Here is a 15,783-nt window from a genome sequence, read left to right as displayed (position 1 = left end):
CCTCTCGGAGGACACAAATCTCAGGAAGTGCTTGCACTGATGTTCACAGTGTGCAATTGGAGGCAGCCTCAATATCAGTGTTAAAAACATTAAGAGGGTTAAATAAAAAAAAGAATGTTTAATTGGCAAATTGGGTTAATTGCATAATTGTTTTATCATTTATTGTATTTTGTTAATGTTCAAATAGATTTTTCTCGCAGATGGAATATGTTAATTAATGGATACACCTGAGCCAATTTGGGGACTGACTGGAGGGAATAAAAGCAAGGCGAAGAGAACAGGAGATGGGGCAGACAGGACTGTAGTGATCTGAGAGAGCCGGAGGAGAAGGTGCAGCAGTTTCTAGGCAGCGGGCGGTGTGGTGCAGAGAGCAGCCAATCTGTGATGGAAGCAGCATGGGAAGCAGTGACAGGACAGGCGGCTAACTAATGGGGTGCCAAGAGACTCAGTAGGTGGAAGAGTGAGGCATGATGGATACAGTACACCTGACCGTCTACCCAGGGCACCGGAATGTATGTGGGGGAGCCGCACACCCCTGCGTTCTGCTTGGAAGTCCCGTTAGGCTTTGCTGCTTGGGAGTTATGCTGTGGTCCTGTGTTCCCCTCCCCTACAGCCCAGCTGCAGAGAGTGGAGGTCCTGATGGTTCGCACATGCTTGGAGGTATGAATTTTAACAGTGCCGGTCTGTGATGGATTGGGATGGTTGCCCCTGTGGAATTTGAGTTCCCGTCCTCCGAAAGGCAACGGAAGATTGACAGTGTGGTTTGGAGGAGGGAACTGGTGTGTGTAAGACTGAGACTTTGGAAAGGCTTATGTTACCTGCATCTCTCCTCTGCAAACTGACTGGTTTCCCTATTATTGGGGGCAGAGAAACAGTTGGGGGGGCATGCTGTTCTGTGTTGTGCCTCCCTGTTTATTTATTGTGAAGTATGGAAATGGTCGTAGTAGTAAACTAATTCAAATTTTGAATTGTCCCGTGGTCTGAACTTGTTGTGGGGAAAGGAGTGATGGCTTTTAGGTTACCCTTCCCTCTAAAATAATTAAGGGTTGCATAGTCATGGGGTTTCATGTGATGTTGTGGGGAATGCCCCTTTATCTCCTGGGACTTGATCTACAGTTTGTGCTTTATCCAGACCCTGCTATCTTCTCTCGATTCTCTCTCTCACTCCAGGGATCCCCATAGCACCTCTGGATTCACGGAACTGCGCTGCATCACCAGGAGGTCAGATGAAATGCAAAACTATGGAATACACCAAAAACAAGGCAGGTGCATAAATACGTTCAAGGAATAACTCTAGTAATGAATCTTTTATTTCCTCAACAGGGATTGGAAAAGGATCCTAAATCCAAGCCGGCAACAAGACACAGGGAGACCACAGCAACAGACCTCAGACTATATCAGTAAAGCCTTATTTACATTAATTAAACCATCAGATCTATTTTCTTTTATCACAATCTCATCACTGCTCTGTACATACACATATGGTTTCCAATTAAGGAGTTTACTTAACTTCAATGGCACAGCTTTGTTTTCCCCAAACTCAGCCTGTCTGGTGACTCCTTCAGTCCACCGAGCCCGTCCAAATCCATCAAGGGACCTCCCGGCCAAATTCAAATGCTAGACTCGTTGTGGTTTCCCCCTGCACCTGCTCTAACAGAAACACGTGAGACGAACACAATAATTTGTAAATAAATAATCTGCAGATTTAATAAACCCTATCCCAAAATGTGATCTACTTCTTCCTAGATATGAAATACATATACAAATAGAATACAGCAACTGGAATCTTAAAACAATACTACTAAAAGGGACATTATAGAAATAAAGCTTAAAAGGAAAGAATCAAAACTCTTGATTTATATTTGTACAACATGAACCTTCTTAAAACCAAATGTATTATGTATTATATTTTGCTTACATTTAACTGCATGTTTTTTTCAACAAATTATACCAGCTTGTTAGCACCTACACATCTGCCACATAGTGAGTGTACCCTGACAGTTCAGTCCAGATCATCTCGTCCCAAGTTGTTCTAATTGTGGCTAACTGTGGGGGAGGAAAACGCTGGTGAAAAGCACTCCCGCTCATGAGTATGTGGGCGACACCTGAGTCTAGCTGCAGGGTGTGTGATGATTAGTGCTACATACAAAAGAAAATGTGCAGACCAACAATTAAACCACATCAATAATCAAGTAAAGAAAATAGCTCACAGTGATACAAAGAAAAAACACAATTTCCTTATAGTAATAATTAAAAGAAATACATTATGCACTAGTGGTGAAACAGATTGATTGCTATGTAAATATTAGTAGGAGACTTCGAATTAGCCACTCCTTTAAGATGGGGGGGACTTCTTATTGCCTAGTACAGGGGTGGCTAACCCTGGTCCTGGAGAGCCACAGGGTCTACAGGCTTTTGTTCTATCCAGATCATTAACTGCTTAATTTAACTAATTGTTGGTCTTAATTAGGTCTTAATTGGTCTTAATGTCCCTGTGTTCAGGGTATCTATTTGTTGGTAATTAAGAGAGACCTGGAAATCCTGCAGGATTGCAGCTCTCCAGGACCAGGGTTAGCCATCCCTGGCCTAGTACATTACATTTTTATTTGTATTATATTTAGCTTGCCAAATTCCTCCATTCATGAACTTCATTTGCACATCAAACTGCTTTCCTACAGAATTTTGCAAATAAACTGCACATTGCACGTTATTTCCACTTGAGACTTTTAACAGTTTTCAAATATTCAACAACAGTTTTACCAATTAATTTTACTGAATCAATAGTCTTCTGTCCCATGGCTCAACACAAAAGCAACTTACTCTTTTAAAAGAGCCATGATCAGTTCACAGGAGAAGTTTAGGATTAAATGAGATCTGACCAATATTGCTTTCTATTCATGTGACCCTCTTGTGAGATTAAAATCCAGCACAGGAATGTCCTGAGTAATTGGTTTGTTTCTCAATTGACAACAGTCTTACACACATTGTCAAATGCCACATACAGAAAGAATTGCCAAACTTAATGAAGTACTTGGCAGTGCATGAAAAAAAGATACATTAAATACAACAGATAGAAGAGGACACTTACATAGAAAAGATCACCTTCCAAAAACCATCCTTTTTTGGAAACCGCTTAACCTGGTGAGGGTTGCGGGGAAGCCAGAGCCGATCCTGGCAGGCACAGGGCACAAGGAAGGAATAAATCTGCTTTATTGTGTTACATAATCATTGGTATTGTCACAAAATGCTAATCTCCAAGCACATGAATCACAAAACCACCTAATTTCATAAAGATTCATACTGAAACCTTTTTTTTTTAGCACAACATTTTTTTAATCAATCTAGTTTCTCTAGAAATAAATAAAAATAATGTAGCATGCCAGGGGGGGTACCCCCCCTTTGTCTAGTGCTAGGTGTGATGTTAATGGGCAAGCCGAATGTTATTAGTCTGGTTGGGGACTAGGACGCAGTTCAGACTTTAGATTTAGGCCGGCTGTAAGTATGAATGCACAACTCAAACATTCCCCTAGAGACTCAAGTGTCAAACTGTACTGTTTCAAAGGAAATGCCACTTCTCGACAATGCAAAGGAAAATACAGGCAAAAAAAAAAGCTTAGACAACTTCACAAGACAAATAATATTTTCTCTAAATTGTTTGAATTTCATTCTGTCATATCTATATACAAAACAGAAGTATTTACAAGTGAAAACAGAAGTATTTACAAGTCACCACAGACAGACACAGGAGAGTACAGGTGAGAGGCAGCCATCTTGTTGTTTTCCTAGTTTCAGACCAGCCTTAGCATTCCTCATTTTGTTTTAAATTTGCAGTAATTGAAGTTAGCATTGTCTGCAGTTTGCCTTAATTGAAGTCAAGTTCAGCAGTTCAGCTGCTGAGTTGGTGAAAGTAAAAAGGTTGTACAAAGGTGATTTAGTCAAGGACTAGCAGGAATTCAGTAGGAGTCAGGTGGGACCAGTTAGGTGTGAATTGGTGGCAGGTAGACAAAAGCTACTTAAAGCAGCTGTTGAGAAAGCGTTGTGCTGCTTCTTGGTGACAAAACGTTGAGCAGTTGACTAGGGTACAGGTACCAAGAGCCAAAAAACAAAACAAAACAAAACAAACATAAAAGAAAAACTAACATTTAGAAGCATGTTGATTTCATTTGTGAACGATGTCAGCATGTTGAAATCCTAGAGATCAAGGTCCATGATCTTGAGGCTCAGCTTTTTGATCTGCACTGTATTAGTGATATAGAAGAATTTGTCAATCAGCCCATGAGAGAGATAGTGTGCACGCCAAAACCTAGGAGAGTTGAAACCTTAGAGCAGGTCGGCATAGAGAACTGCTGGGTTACAGTAGGTTGTAACCACAGAAAAGGGTGCGCACAACCGCTAGAGACATCCCAAGAGCTAGAATTGCCCAACAGGTTCCAACTGCTAGACACCGAATTGGACAGTGACAGCTCAGAGGGTGATGGGAGGGCAATTGAGCACCAGAGCACCATGGTGCCCACTCCCCCCGCCAGAAGAGGGAGGTAGTTATAGTAGGAGACTCAATTCTTAGAGGCATAGATCACACAGTGTGTTCTAGTGATAAGGAGACCCGCATGGTATCTTGCCTGCCTGGTGCTCAGGTTGCAGATCTCCCTAAACTAGTAGACGGGCTACTGGCCAAAGCCAGGGGGAATACACTGGTCATGGTCCACATTGGAACCAATGACATAGGAATAGGTAGGGCAGAGGTTCTGCAAGACCAAGAGCAGTACCTCCACGGTAGTTTTCTCTGAAATACTTCTGGTACCATGTGCATGGCTAGGGAGACAGGCTGAGATTAGAAAGTTTGAAAGTAGGGAAGAGGGTTTTAGGTTTATGGAGCATTGGTCTTTCTTCTGGGATAGATGGGACCTGTACAAACCGGACGGTCTACATCTAAACAGAAGGGGGTCTAATGCATTGGGAAAGCGTATGTGCAGAGTAATTGAGAATCTTTTAAACTAGGGACCAGGGGGGCAGGGAGTTCTGACAATGGGAGATGGGAGAAACCAAGGGAAACTGCTAGTAGGAAAGTCCTGAAATGTTTGAACCTCAATGCCAGGAGTATAAGGAACAAGATGTTAGACCTAGAAGCCACAGTGCTGGCATGTGACTATGATGCACCTGGATTGAGGCATCAGATGGAGGCACTTACCAGTGGTGGTGAGAAGCGCCATGTGGTTTAGGATCACCTGAAAGAGACAAAACATTTTTACATGCATTTTTCTTTTCATTTGGGTAGGGATTTTTATCGTAATAATTGCCCGGGCTATAAAAGGCATTTTAGTTTTAGGTTTTATAAATTGTTGTTTTCCCCTGAGAATATGTCTATGTACGGACTTCTTGCCCTGTACAATAAATTGGGGTCTGTGATTGCTGTAATAAACAAATTGCATGAAACTGTTGTGGTGTAATGGGATCCTGAGCCGTGCCTGTGCGGGGAAAAGGTTGGGTGGCTTGAGCCCCGAAAACCACAGGTCTCTTGCTTTCGAATGAGCCTAGTTACAGCCATTTCTATAAGGTGCCGTTAGGGACATTATCACTGAAAAACAGTTGCGCTCTCTACACTGAAAACGCTTGCACTCTCTACATTGAAAACATTGTGGAGGAAAACAGAAATCATTTTGTGCTTCTGTGCTTTGTGTGCTGTGACCCTGGAAGTTTCTGGCAAGTAACTATTAATTTGCCTGCATTCTTTCCAATGAATTATGGGAACCTGTTATTTTCTAACTTTTCAGTTACTCCTTTTTAGTTTATCAGCAACTTACTTTTTTCACTTGTTTCTTATTAAAGATTAATTGTTCCAAAACTATCTTTGTTATTGGCAAATGACCTTCTAGATGTAGCTGGCAATTTAGAGGATAAAAATTATTATTCATGAGTAATAATTGTAATAATATTGATCAGATTATTGGCTTATTTTAGAATGCCAATGAAATTACTATCATAGTTATTCAGATGACAAATCAAACCTCTTGTAGGTATGTCCCAAAATGCTGGAAAAACAGCATTATACTTGTTGAATACTTTCTGTTGCTGTGTTCTGCTGTTTTTTCCCGTGGACGTAATAAAATCTTATTAGAACTTCCGACTCCAAATGTTTTTTCCATCACAACATCAAACCTTGCACTCTCTACACTGAAAACATCAAACCTTGTGCTCTCTGCACTGAAATTGCTTGCACCATGTGCACTGAAAATGCTTGCACTTTCTACACTGAAATTGCTTGCACCGTGTACACTGAAATTGCTTGCACTGTGTACACTGAAATTGCTTGCACCATGTACACTGAAATTGCTTGCACAGTGTACACTGAAATTGCTTGCACCGTGTACAGTGAAAATGCTTGTGCTCTCTACACTAAAATTGCTTGCACCGTGAACACTGAAAATGCTTGCACTCTCTACACTGAAATTGCTTGCACCATGTACACTGAAATCGAGACCAGATAGGTAACGTCAAAATATAAATACTCCCGCGCAGCCCAAGGTATAGTTATTTGGAAAAACAGCAATGGAAGAAACAAGTCGAGCTGCCACTGTAGATTTAATAGAAAAACTACTATCGTTGGAAATAATACATTCAGTCTCGAATATTGTGGAGAGGAGAGCAATACAAAGTCTGACACACAGCAACTCCGCAGTTTATTTAAATCAGCTGGTGATAGGCCCACAAACGAGTTTAGCAACCCAACAAATACGTCATCAAGGTAAAGGTATTGTATATTCAATTTTTACAATTTTAAGTCAAAGTGCTATGTAACTAATCTGTCTCATACAGATTAATCGCAAAGTGCTGGTTCATTATTATTATTATTATTATTATTATTATTATTATTATTTCTTGGCAGATGCCCTTATCCAGGGCGACTTACATTAGTGCAAAACAAAGTGCAAAAATACAGTTAAGTAAAGGCATCAATCATTACAAATTCAATTTACATAAAACATAGCAATTCAAAATATAATACATTTTACAACTTCCAATTTACACACGCAAGTACAGTAAGTGAGGTCATACATCCTGGACGGTAAAAGCTGAGTGCTGTCAAGATGTAGGGTCACAGTCAAGGGCTACGGGAAAGGGAGGAAGGAGGAAAACAATCAAAAACGCAATAAACCTAATAAAACTCTGAAGTGCTATCTAACGGGGATTAAAAGGACTAATATTAGAATTACTGTCTGAAAAGATGTGTCTTGAGTGGAAAGGTCGTTCCACCATTTAGGGGCCAGGGATGAGAAGGAGCGGGCTCTGGAGGAAGGGGACTGGAGAGGAGGTAGAGTTAGTCTTCTGGCACTGGAAGACCGCAGTGGTCTGGAGGGGATGTATGGTGAGAAGAGTGTCTGAAGGTAACTTGGTGCAGTGTGGTCGAGACAGCAGTAGGTGAGGGTCAATGTCTTGAACTGAATGCGTGCCGGTATCGGAAGCCAGTGGAGGGAGCGGAGTAGTGGAGTAGCGTGTGCGAAACGGGGCAGAGAGAATATAAGACGAGCCACAGAGTTCTGGATGAGCTGGAGCGGGCGGGTAGTAGTTGCAGGCAGGCTGGCCAGGAGGGAGTTGCAGTAGTCCAGGCGGGAGAGGACCAGTGACTGGAGGAGCAGCTGCGTCGAGCAGTCGGTGAGGAAGGGACGGATTCGACGTATGTTGCTCAGGAAGAATCTACAGGTGCGTGTCAGTGTGGTGATGTGCTGGGTGTAGGAAAGCGCAGGATAGAGGGTGACTCCGAGATTTTTAGCGGAAGAAGAAGGAGAGAGTGTGGTGGATTCCAAGGGGATTGAGATGGAGAGGTCAGCAGAAGGTGAGGAAGAGTGGGGGAAAAACAGGAGATCTGATTTGGAGAGGTTGAGCTTGAGGTGGTGTGAGTGCATCCAGGCGGAGATAGCAGACAAGCAGGAAGAGATGCGAGAGGGGATGAGAGGGTCAGAAGAGGGAAAAGACAGGAAGATCTGGGCATCATCAGTGTAAAAGTGGTAGGAGAAACCATGGGATGCAATGAGGGGGCCCAGGGAGCAAGTGTAGAGAGTGAACAGCATTTGCTTGCTATAAATATGTATGGCTATGTCTGTAGCCTATGTATATACAATTAGTATAGTTGTATAAATGTGTTGTTAGGCTATAGATTAAAAGCTGGCTGATATATATACATTTCACTATCATTATGGCGCGAAGTTGGCGGAGGTGTTGTGTGCAGCAGTTGTGCTAAGCTAAGATAATGAAAAATTCAAATTACCTCAAACTGGATGCACAGACCTAAAATGGTATCCATGTGTAGGAAATGTGGCTACCGAAGTATCCCTTTCTAGTATACAGTGCATATTTTTCCAAAGTATACAGGATAAATGAGAAACAATCAGCACATTGATACACTGTCAGAAGTGCATAATAGTTTAGTGTGGATAGTTGTATAATTTCCTCCATTTTGTTTAAATGCTTGGTGAGAAGGTGTGATCAGTTTTTGGATCAATGTAAAACATGTTCCTGTAAAACTCAAACGTTGCAATGTAGAAACCTTGTCTGCATTGTATTCCAGAGCAAAAAGTTGTTTAACCATAGTGCATGAGCACTTCCACAATGACGTTATTCTCCTGCAAAACCCAGAGGATGGAAGTGTTGTAAAGCAGCAACAAAAACAAAGACTTTACAGTATTGGGAATATGTTAAATGCCTTTGAGTTTTTGAAAAATTGGAACAGCACGACAGTGATGAAAATTTTCAGGGATGCTTTCTGGGAGAAAATACCAGAGGATGTAAGGTAATATTACCATTTAAAAAATATATATATTACACTTGACTCAAACCAGCCAATCTGATTGTTTTCCTAATTGATTGTATTCCAATTATAAACAAAGACAAATTAGTCATGTTTTGGTGCAGTGAGTTTGAAAGCTTGTGTTTTTAATGTTTCTTGCAGTGTGGAGTTAATGATGGGATGTGGAAACAAATTGGTGGTTCCCACATTGTCAAGTGGTCAAGAACTAGATGGAAAGATGATTCACAAAGTTTATAGAAGAAAAGCCATATATTTAAGGCCAAGATCACTTAATGTAAGTATCATTTCAAGAGGTCCTTTATTAAAGAACACTATGTCACTATGATGTGGGGAGAGTATTTAATCACATGTAGTGCCTTACTATCAACAGTTACTGTTCTTAATTGATTTCATTTTACGTTTGTTTTTTTAAAATTTTGGTTACTTCATGCTGGATGAATCTGAGTGCACAGTTGGTGAAGGCGATTTAAATTACACAATTAATAAAAAGGGCAATTATTAAATTAATAAATAATGGCATTGTTTGATTACTACATATATGGATCTATTCCCACCTCTGGTGCCAATTTTATTTTGCCAGGGACCTGAAATAGGTCTCTCTATCTCTCTCTCTCTCATATATATATATATATATATATATATATATATGTATATTCGAGGGATTCCATTGAAGAGGAACCTAAAGCTCTGATACTACTGCAAGAAGCTGAAGAACAACAAGACACTGAAATACTGGGTGAAGACATTCCAAATCTTTGCCCTGGAGCTATTGTTCTTGCACAATTAGAAGAGGTTCCTGCACAGGAATATATACAAGAACCATCAACTCAGTACGATGCTTACCTGAACCTGATTAGTACCATGGACGACAGAGATTCTGATTTCTCTGAAGACTTAAATAAAGCGATTAGAGTTAGAATTTAAGATCAACAGATGTAATATACTATTTCTGTAAACTATCAATGTGTCTTCGAGACTCTGTGGTGTGTGCCATACAACACACATTAATATTCTTCTCTGTATTCTTTTAAACAGAACTTCAGCCACCACTCAGTTACCTGCAAAAGACATTTTGTTAGAGCTTGCTTCAAAAATACAACCCAATGTGGTCTCCAAATTCAACATCAATCATGCCAATGTTTTGGATGGAGCCATGAGAGGGTTTCGAAGACCTACATACTATCTACAACAGGATGTCTGTAAAGTTCTCAGCTGACACAGGACAATTGGAGGAGGCAGTGGATTTAGGGGGTCCCCGTCGAGCGTTCCTGCGATTGATAATGCATAGCCTTGAGCAGTCAGCAATATTTGAAGGAGCTGAAGGGAGGAAAAATCTAGCGCTTGATTCAAAAGGTAAGTTATGTCTTTAGTGTTAATTGTTGATCCCTTGTATAGGACCTGACCAAATTGTAACACAAAGCAGGCTGAGCACAATTTAACCCCAATTTCTGGTTTTGATATGCTGTTATATTAAAATTGGTTTTCTTACAGGGGCATGCAAAAGCTGAACTGTGGTACAGCAGAGTTAATTCTGCTGAGCTTTATATATCTATGTAAATTATATATTGTAAATTGTCTTTCAGCTGTGAGGGAGGAAATGTACTTTGAAGCTGGGTGGATTGTAGCTGTGTGTATGGTGCATGGAGGACCTGCTCCAGGATTCTTTTCTCCAACCCTGTTTGATTGCCTTGTCAGTGGCACAGAAACAGCCAAGCCAGTCATTGAAGATATTGCCGACTGTGAATTATTTTAAAACATAAAAAAGATAATTAATTTATTGTCCTGTAAATATGTGTTGGTAATGTTACATTAATGACTGTTTACCTGAAAATGTGGATGGAGCTTAATATGACACCAACTTTAAATGCAGTTTAACTTGCACTTATCCACTCTCTCAGATTTCAGACTCGACTTCCCTTCAAGTATGTACTGACGCATGTGTTGATTACCAGGCAAATACAGGCTGCCTGAGGCCAATTAAACATTTGAGAGAAAAGGACGTTATGGTCCAGGATGTTGTCGAAGAACAATCAGTCTTCAATCAGGTTGGAATGTTCATTGCAATGCCTTTATTACATGCAGCGTGGAGAAGAACAGTGAATCAAGATGATTCCAAAGTTACTCTGCTTTCATTTTAAAAGTCAAAGGCTTTTATACACAAAATCAAAGATCTGGTTATAATTAGAAAGTCATTACTATGTTATCTTAAAGGCTAACTAAGCAGAACATACACTCACCTAAAGGATTATTAGGAACACCATACTAATACTGTGTTTGACCCCCTTTCGCCTTCAGAACTGCCTTAATTCTACATGGCATTGATTCAACAAGGTGCTGAAAGCATTCTATAGAAATGTTGGCCCATATTGATAGGATAGCATCTTGCAGTTGATGGAGATTTGTGGGATGCACATCCAGGGCACGAAGCTCCCATTCCACCACATCCCAAAGATGCTCTATTGGGTTGAGATCTGGTGACTGTGGGGGCCAGTTTAGTACAGTGAACTCATTGTCATGTTCAAGAAACCAATTTGAAATGATTCGACCTTTGTGACATGGTGCATTATCCTGCTGCAAGTAGCCATCAGAGGATGGGTACATGGTGGTCATAAAGGGATGGACATGGTCAGAAACAATGCTCAGGTAGGCCGTGGCATTTAAACGATGCCCAATTGGCACTAAGGGGCCTAAAGTGTGCCAAGAAAACATCCCCCACACCATTACACCACCACCACCAGCCTGCACAGTGGTAACAAGGCATGATGGATCCATGTTCTCATTCTGTTTACACCAAATTCTGACTCTACCATCTGAATGTCTCAACAGAAATCGAGACTCATCAGACCAGGCAACATTTTTCCAGTCTTCAACTGTCCAATTTTGGTGAGCTTGTGCAAATTGTAGCCTGTTTTTCCTATTTGTAGTGGAGATGAGTGGTACCCGGTGGGGTCTTCTGCTGTTGTAGCCCATCCGCCTCAAGGTTGTACGTGTTGTGGCTTCACAAATGCTTTGCTGCATACCTCGGTTGTAACGAGTGGTTATTTCAGTCGAAGTTGCTCTTCTATCAGCTTGAATCAGTCGGCCCATTCTCCTCTGACCTCTAGCATCAACAAGGCATTTTCGCCCACAGGACGAGTTTGGAGTTCAGGAGATTGTCTTGACCAGGACCACACCCCTAAATGCATTGAAGCAACTGCCATGTGATTGGTTGGTTAGATAATTGCATTAATGAGAAATTGAGCAGGTGTTCCTAATAATCCTTTAGGTGAGTGTATATCATTAAAGAACAGAGTTCATAGGTCAACACATGGTTTTAGGGAACAGGCACTTAAGTCATACCGTTTGACATTGTCTCCAAGGTTCTCACCGTAAATAACAAACAGTAATCAAACTACCTTCTGGCCTGACCTTATCTTTCTTAAGTATACAAGAGAGAAAAACAGGTGTGAGAAAAGAATTTCTAACTTTCCTTCCACAATGTGTTGATGTTTCAAATTGTCAATCGTGTCCGTGGACCCTTCGAGAGGTTTGAGTAATGGTCATTTTTATTTTATATTATTGGATGTACTGTATTTTAATGAAACTGAAGGTTAAGATATTAGGATATGAATTGATATGTTAATGAATAATACATATTTGTTTTCCCTTTGTGCAGACTTAAGGAGGGTATGAAAACATGCAGGACTTTCCTCAGTCCGTATCTTTCCATTCCACTTGCACTTTCCAATTTCCACAGCCCTGGAAAAGCCTTCAGCTTGCTTCAGGCTCTATAAAACTATTACACTGCTCAAAAAAATTAAGGGAACACTTAAATCACACATCGGATCTCGATGAACAAAATATATTAAAGATCAATTTCATTATGGCAACTCATAATGTGACTCAGTAGTGTGTATGGCCCCCACGTGCCTGTATGCACTCCCGACAATGTCTGGGCATGCTCCTGATGAGATGGCGGATGGTATCCTGGAGGATCTGGTCCCAGACCTAGAACAGGGCATCAGTGAGCTCCTGTACAGTCTGTAGCACTACTTGGTGGCGTCGGATGCATTGATACATAATTCAGGTTCTCAATTGGATTCAGCTCTGGGGAACGTGAGGGCCAGTCAATAGCATCAATGCCTTCGTCATCCAGGAACTGACTACACACTCTGGCCACATGAGGCTGGGCATTGTCCTGCACCAGGAGGAACCCAGCGCCCACTGCACCAGTGTAAGGTCTGACGATGGGTCTGAGGATTTCATCCCAGTACCTAACAGCAGTCAGGGTACCATTGGCTAGCATGTGGAGGTCTGTGCGTCCCTCCAAGGATATGCTTCCCCAGACCATCACTGACCCACCACCAAACCGGTCATGCTGGATGATGTTCCAGGCAGCATAACGTTCACCACGGCATCTCCAGGCTCTTTCACGTCTGTCACATGCTCAGTGTGAACCTGCTCTCATCTGTGAAGAGAACGGGGCACCAATGGCGGGCCTGCCAATTCTGGTGTTCTCAGGCGAATGCCAATCGAGCTGCACGGTGCTGGGCTGTGAGCACAGGTCCCACTAGAGGACGTCGGGTCCTCATGCCACCCTCATGGAGTCTGTTTCTGACAGTTTGGTCAGAAACATGCACACCAGTAGCTCGCTGGAGGTCATTTTGTAGGGCTCTGGCAGTGCTCCTCCTGTTCCTCCTCGCACAAAGGACCAGATACTGGTCCTGCTGCTGGGTTGATGCCCTTCTATGGCCCAGCTTTCCTCGTGTAACAGCCTGTCTCTTGGTATCTCCTCCATGCTCTTGAGACTGTACTGGGAGACACAGCAAACCTTATTGCGACGGCATGTATGGATGTGCCATCCTGGAGGAGCTGGACTACCTATGCAAATTGAATGGGCTGCAGGTACCGTCTCATGCTACCAGTAGTGACAAGGACACTAGCAAAACACAAAACTAGAGAAGAATCTTTTTAGGGGTTGTCTTGCTATTGGCTATTTGCACCAAAACAGGTGACATTGATTCACAATCGCTTAGGCTTCCTAACTGGACAAATTGATATAGCTGAAGTTTAATTGCCTTGGTGTTATACTGTGATGATTATGTGTTCCTTTAATTTATTTGAGCAGTGTATAAACAGAAAATGTTTAAATATTCTATTACATTAGAAAGAACATATAACAAAAATAAAAGGAAGAAACTTCAAACAAACTCAACTGAACTGCATTTATCAACAACCGCAACAAAGCAAAATTGGACCTTTAAGGCAAATTGACACTTTTATTTGTGAAATTAACATGGTATTATACTTTAATTTAAAATGTCATTCCCCATCTTATACAGACATACACAAAACTATGCTTAAGTATGGGTTGCCAACTATAAGTTACAATCTTTATTTCATTATCAACTGGAAAGAGTAGAGGGGGGGACAAAATAAGATATATTAAAGGATTGTAATTTAACTAAATTAAGAATATACACAATAGGTTGTTAGGAAGCAAATGAGAGCTTACAGTAAGTAAAAGCTCCAATAGATGTTAACCATGCTTACTTAGCCCTGCAATTAGGTATTGTTTTTGGCTAACTAAGTCATTGTGCATAATTTATTCACAGGTTCTGCAGTTTCATCCTTACATTGTGTGTTTGTGTGTGTATATATAAGTGATTTGTTTGCCTTTTTGGTTGATTTAATTTAATCTCAAAAATCCTTGCCTATTTTTCTCCACTATCTTCACAGAAAGAAGTTCCAAATGGTAAGTCCATTAGATGTAATTGCAAAGCTACTTTAGTACTGTAAATAGCTGTATCAGAGCTGCAATAATTCATATGGATAATTATTATTTTTTTAGATGTTGAAAAATAAAGAGTAGGAATGTCTTATTAATTGCCATTGAGTTATTCAAAATGACTGAATGGCAGCATGATACTTTAAAATAAACCAGTAGTACTCTATGATCTATGAGGGTTACACACCACCCAATTAAGTTAATCATTTGCAAATAAGCCAAGATATTCACTCAAGAAATCTAAAACATAATTAGAAATGTCAATTTCCAAAAAAGGAAGTATCTCTCTCTCTCTCTCTCTCTCTCATATCTATATATATATATATATATATATATATATATATATATATATATAGAAAGTGCTTAATTTGTGCTGGATCATGCCAGAACAGGATCCGGGACCTCCCGGGTTTTGAATGTTTGCACGGTAAACCCCACCCACCCCGCTCTCACAGTTTTTGACCGTCACCGAGAGAGAGAGAGAGAGAGAGAATTTAAATTCATCTAATTAATTGTCTATTGAGCTACAGGTGTCCTATAATCAGCATAATACTTACATATATAAGCCTTAGCATTTAAAAAGTGCTAACAAAGAGAACAAATGTAAATCCAATATCTTCCATTTTTGGAAATTATTTTTTGATGCACACAAACATGATATTCTGCCAAAAAAATGTCTTTGTGAAAACATAGATGGATGTTTGGAAAACAAAACTGTATCATAAGTGTAGCGTAAGGTACACTTATAAATTTCAATTAAAGAAGTTAATTTATAGTATCACCTTATCACGAATCCTGGAATCTTGTAGAACTCAATTTCCGTAATAATTGGACGTAGACACCAATTCCAAAGATATAAATTGTCAAATTTATTAAAAACAAAGACTAAATGTAGCACTACACTACACTACACTATCATACAAAAAGGGAAAAACGAACTAAAATTCAACTCTAGATCAACAAATCAAAGACAAATCACTTCCGTGACCAAATCAAAGACCATGGGATCACATATGATAACAAACAATTCGTTCAACAAAAAAGGTTAAAAACACATTGACTACAATACCAGTTAGTAAGACGAAGGTGAGTCTCTCATTAGTATTGTTAGTCAGACATCAAATAACTACGCAGGTTAGTATTTATGTCAGGTAACTTCTCGTTATATATATATCAGTCTCATTTACGTTTAAGTGCCGAGAAAGATCCTATC

The 15,783-nt window shown here is 40.5% G+C and overlaps 1 long non-coding RNA gene across 1 annotated transcript; it reads left to right on the top strand.

Moving 5' to 3' along the window:
- The first annotated feature begins 263 nt into the window (after nucleotides 1-263).
- Nucleotides 264-2,000, top strand: LOC136747364 (uncharacterized). The gene is made up of 3 exons (XR_010816482.1): nucleotides 264-660; nucleotides 1,171-1,221; nucleotides 1,324-2,000. It is a non-coding gene; the product is annotated as an uncharacterized LOC136747364 (long non-coding RNA).
- The last annotated feature ends 13,783 nt before the right edge of the window (nucleotides 2,001-15,783 follow it).

This window comes from Amia ocellicauda, chromosome 3 (assembly GCF_036373705.1).
Source record: "Amia ocellicauda isolate fAmiCal2 chromosome 3, fAmiCal2.hap1, whole genome shotgun sequence".
NCBI classification, from domain to species: Eukaryota; Metazoa; Chordata; class Actinopteri; order Amiiformes; family Amiidae; genus Amia; species Amia ocellicauda.
This window is presented reverse-complemented; position numbering and strand designations above follow the sequence as displayed.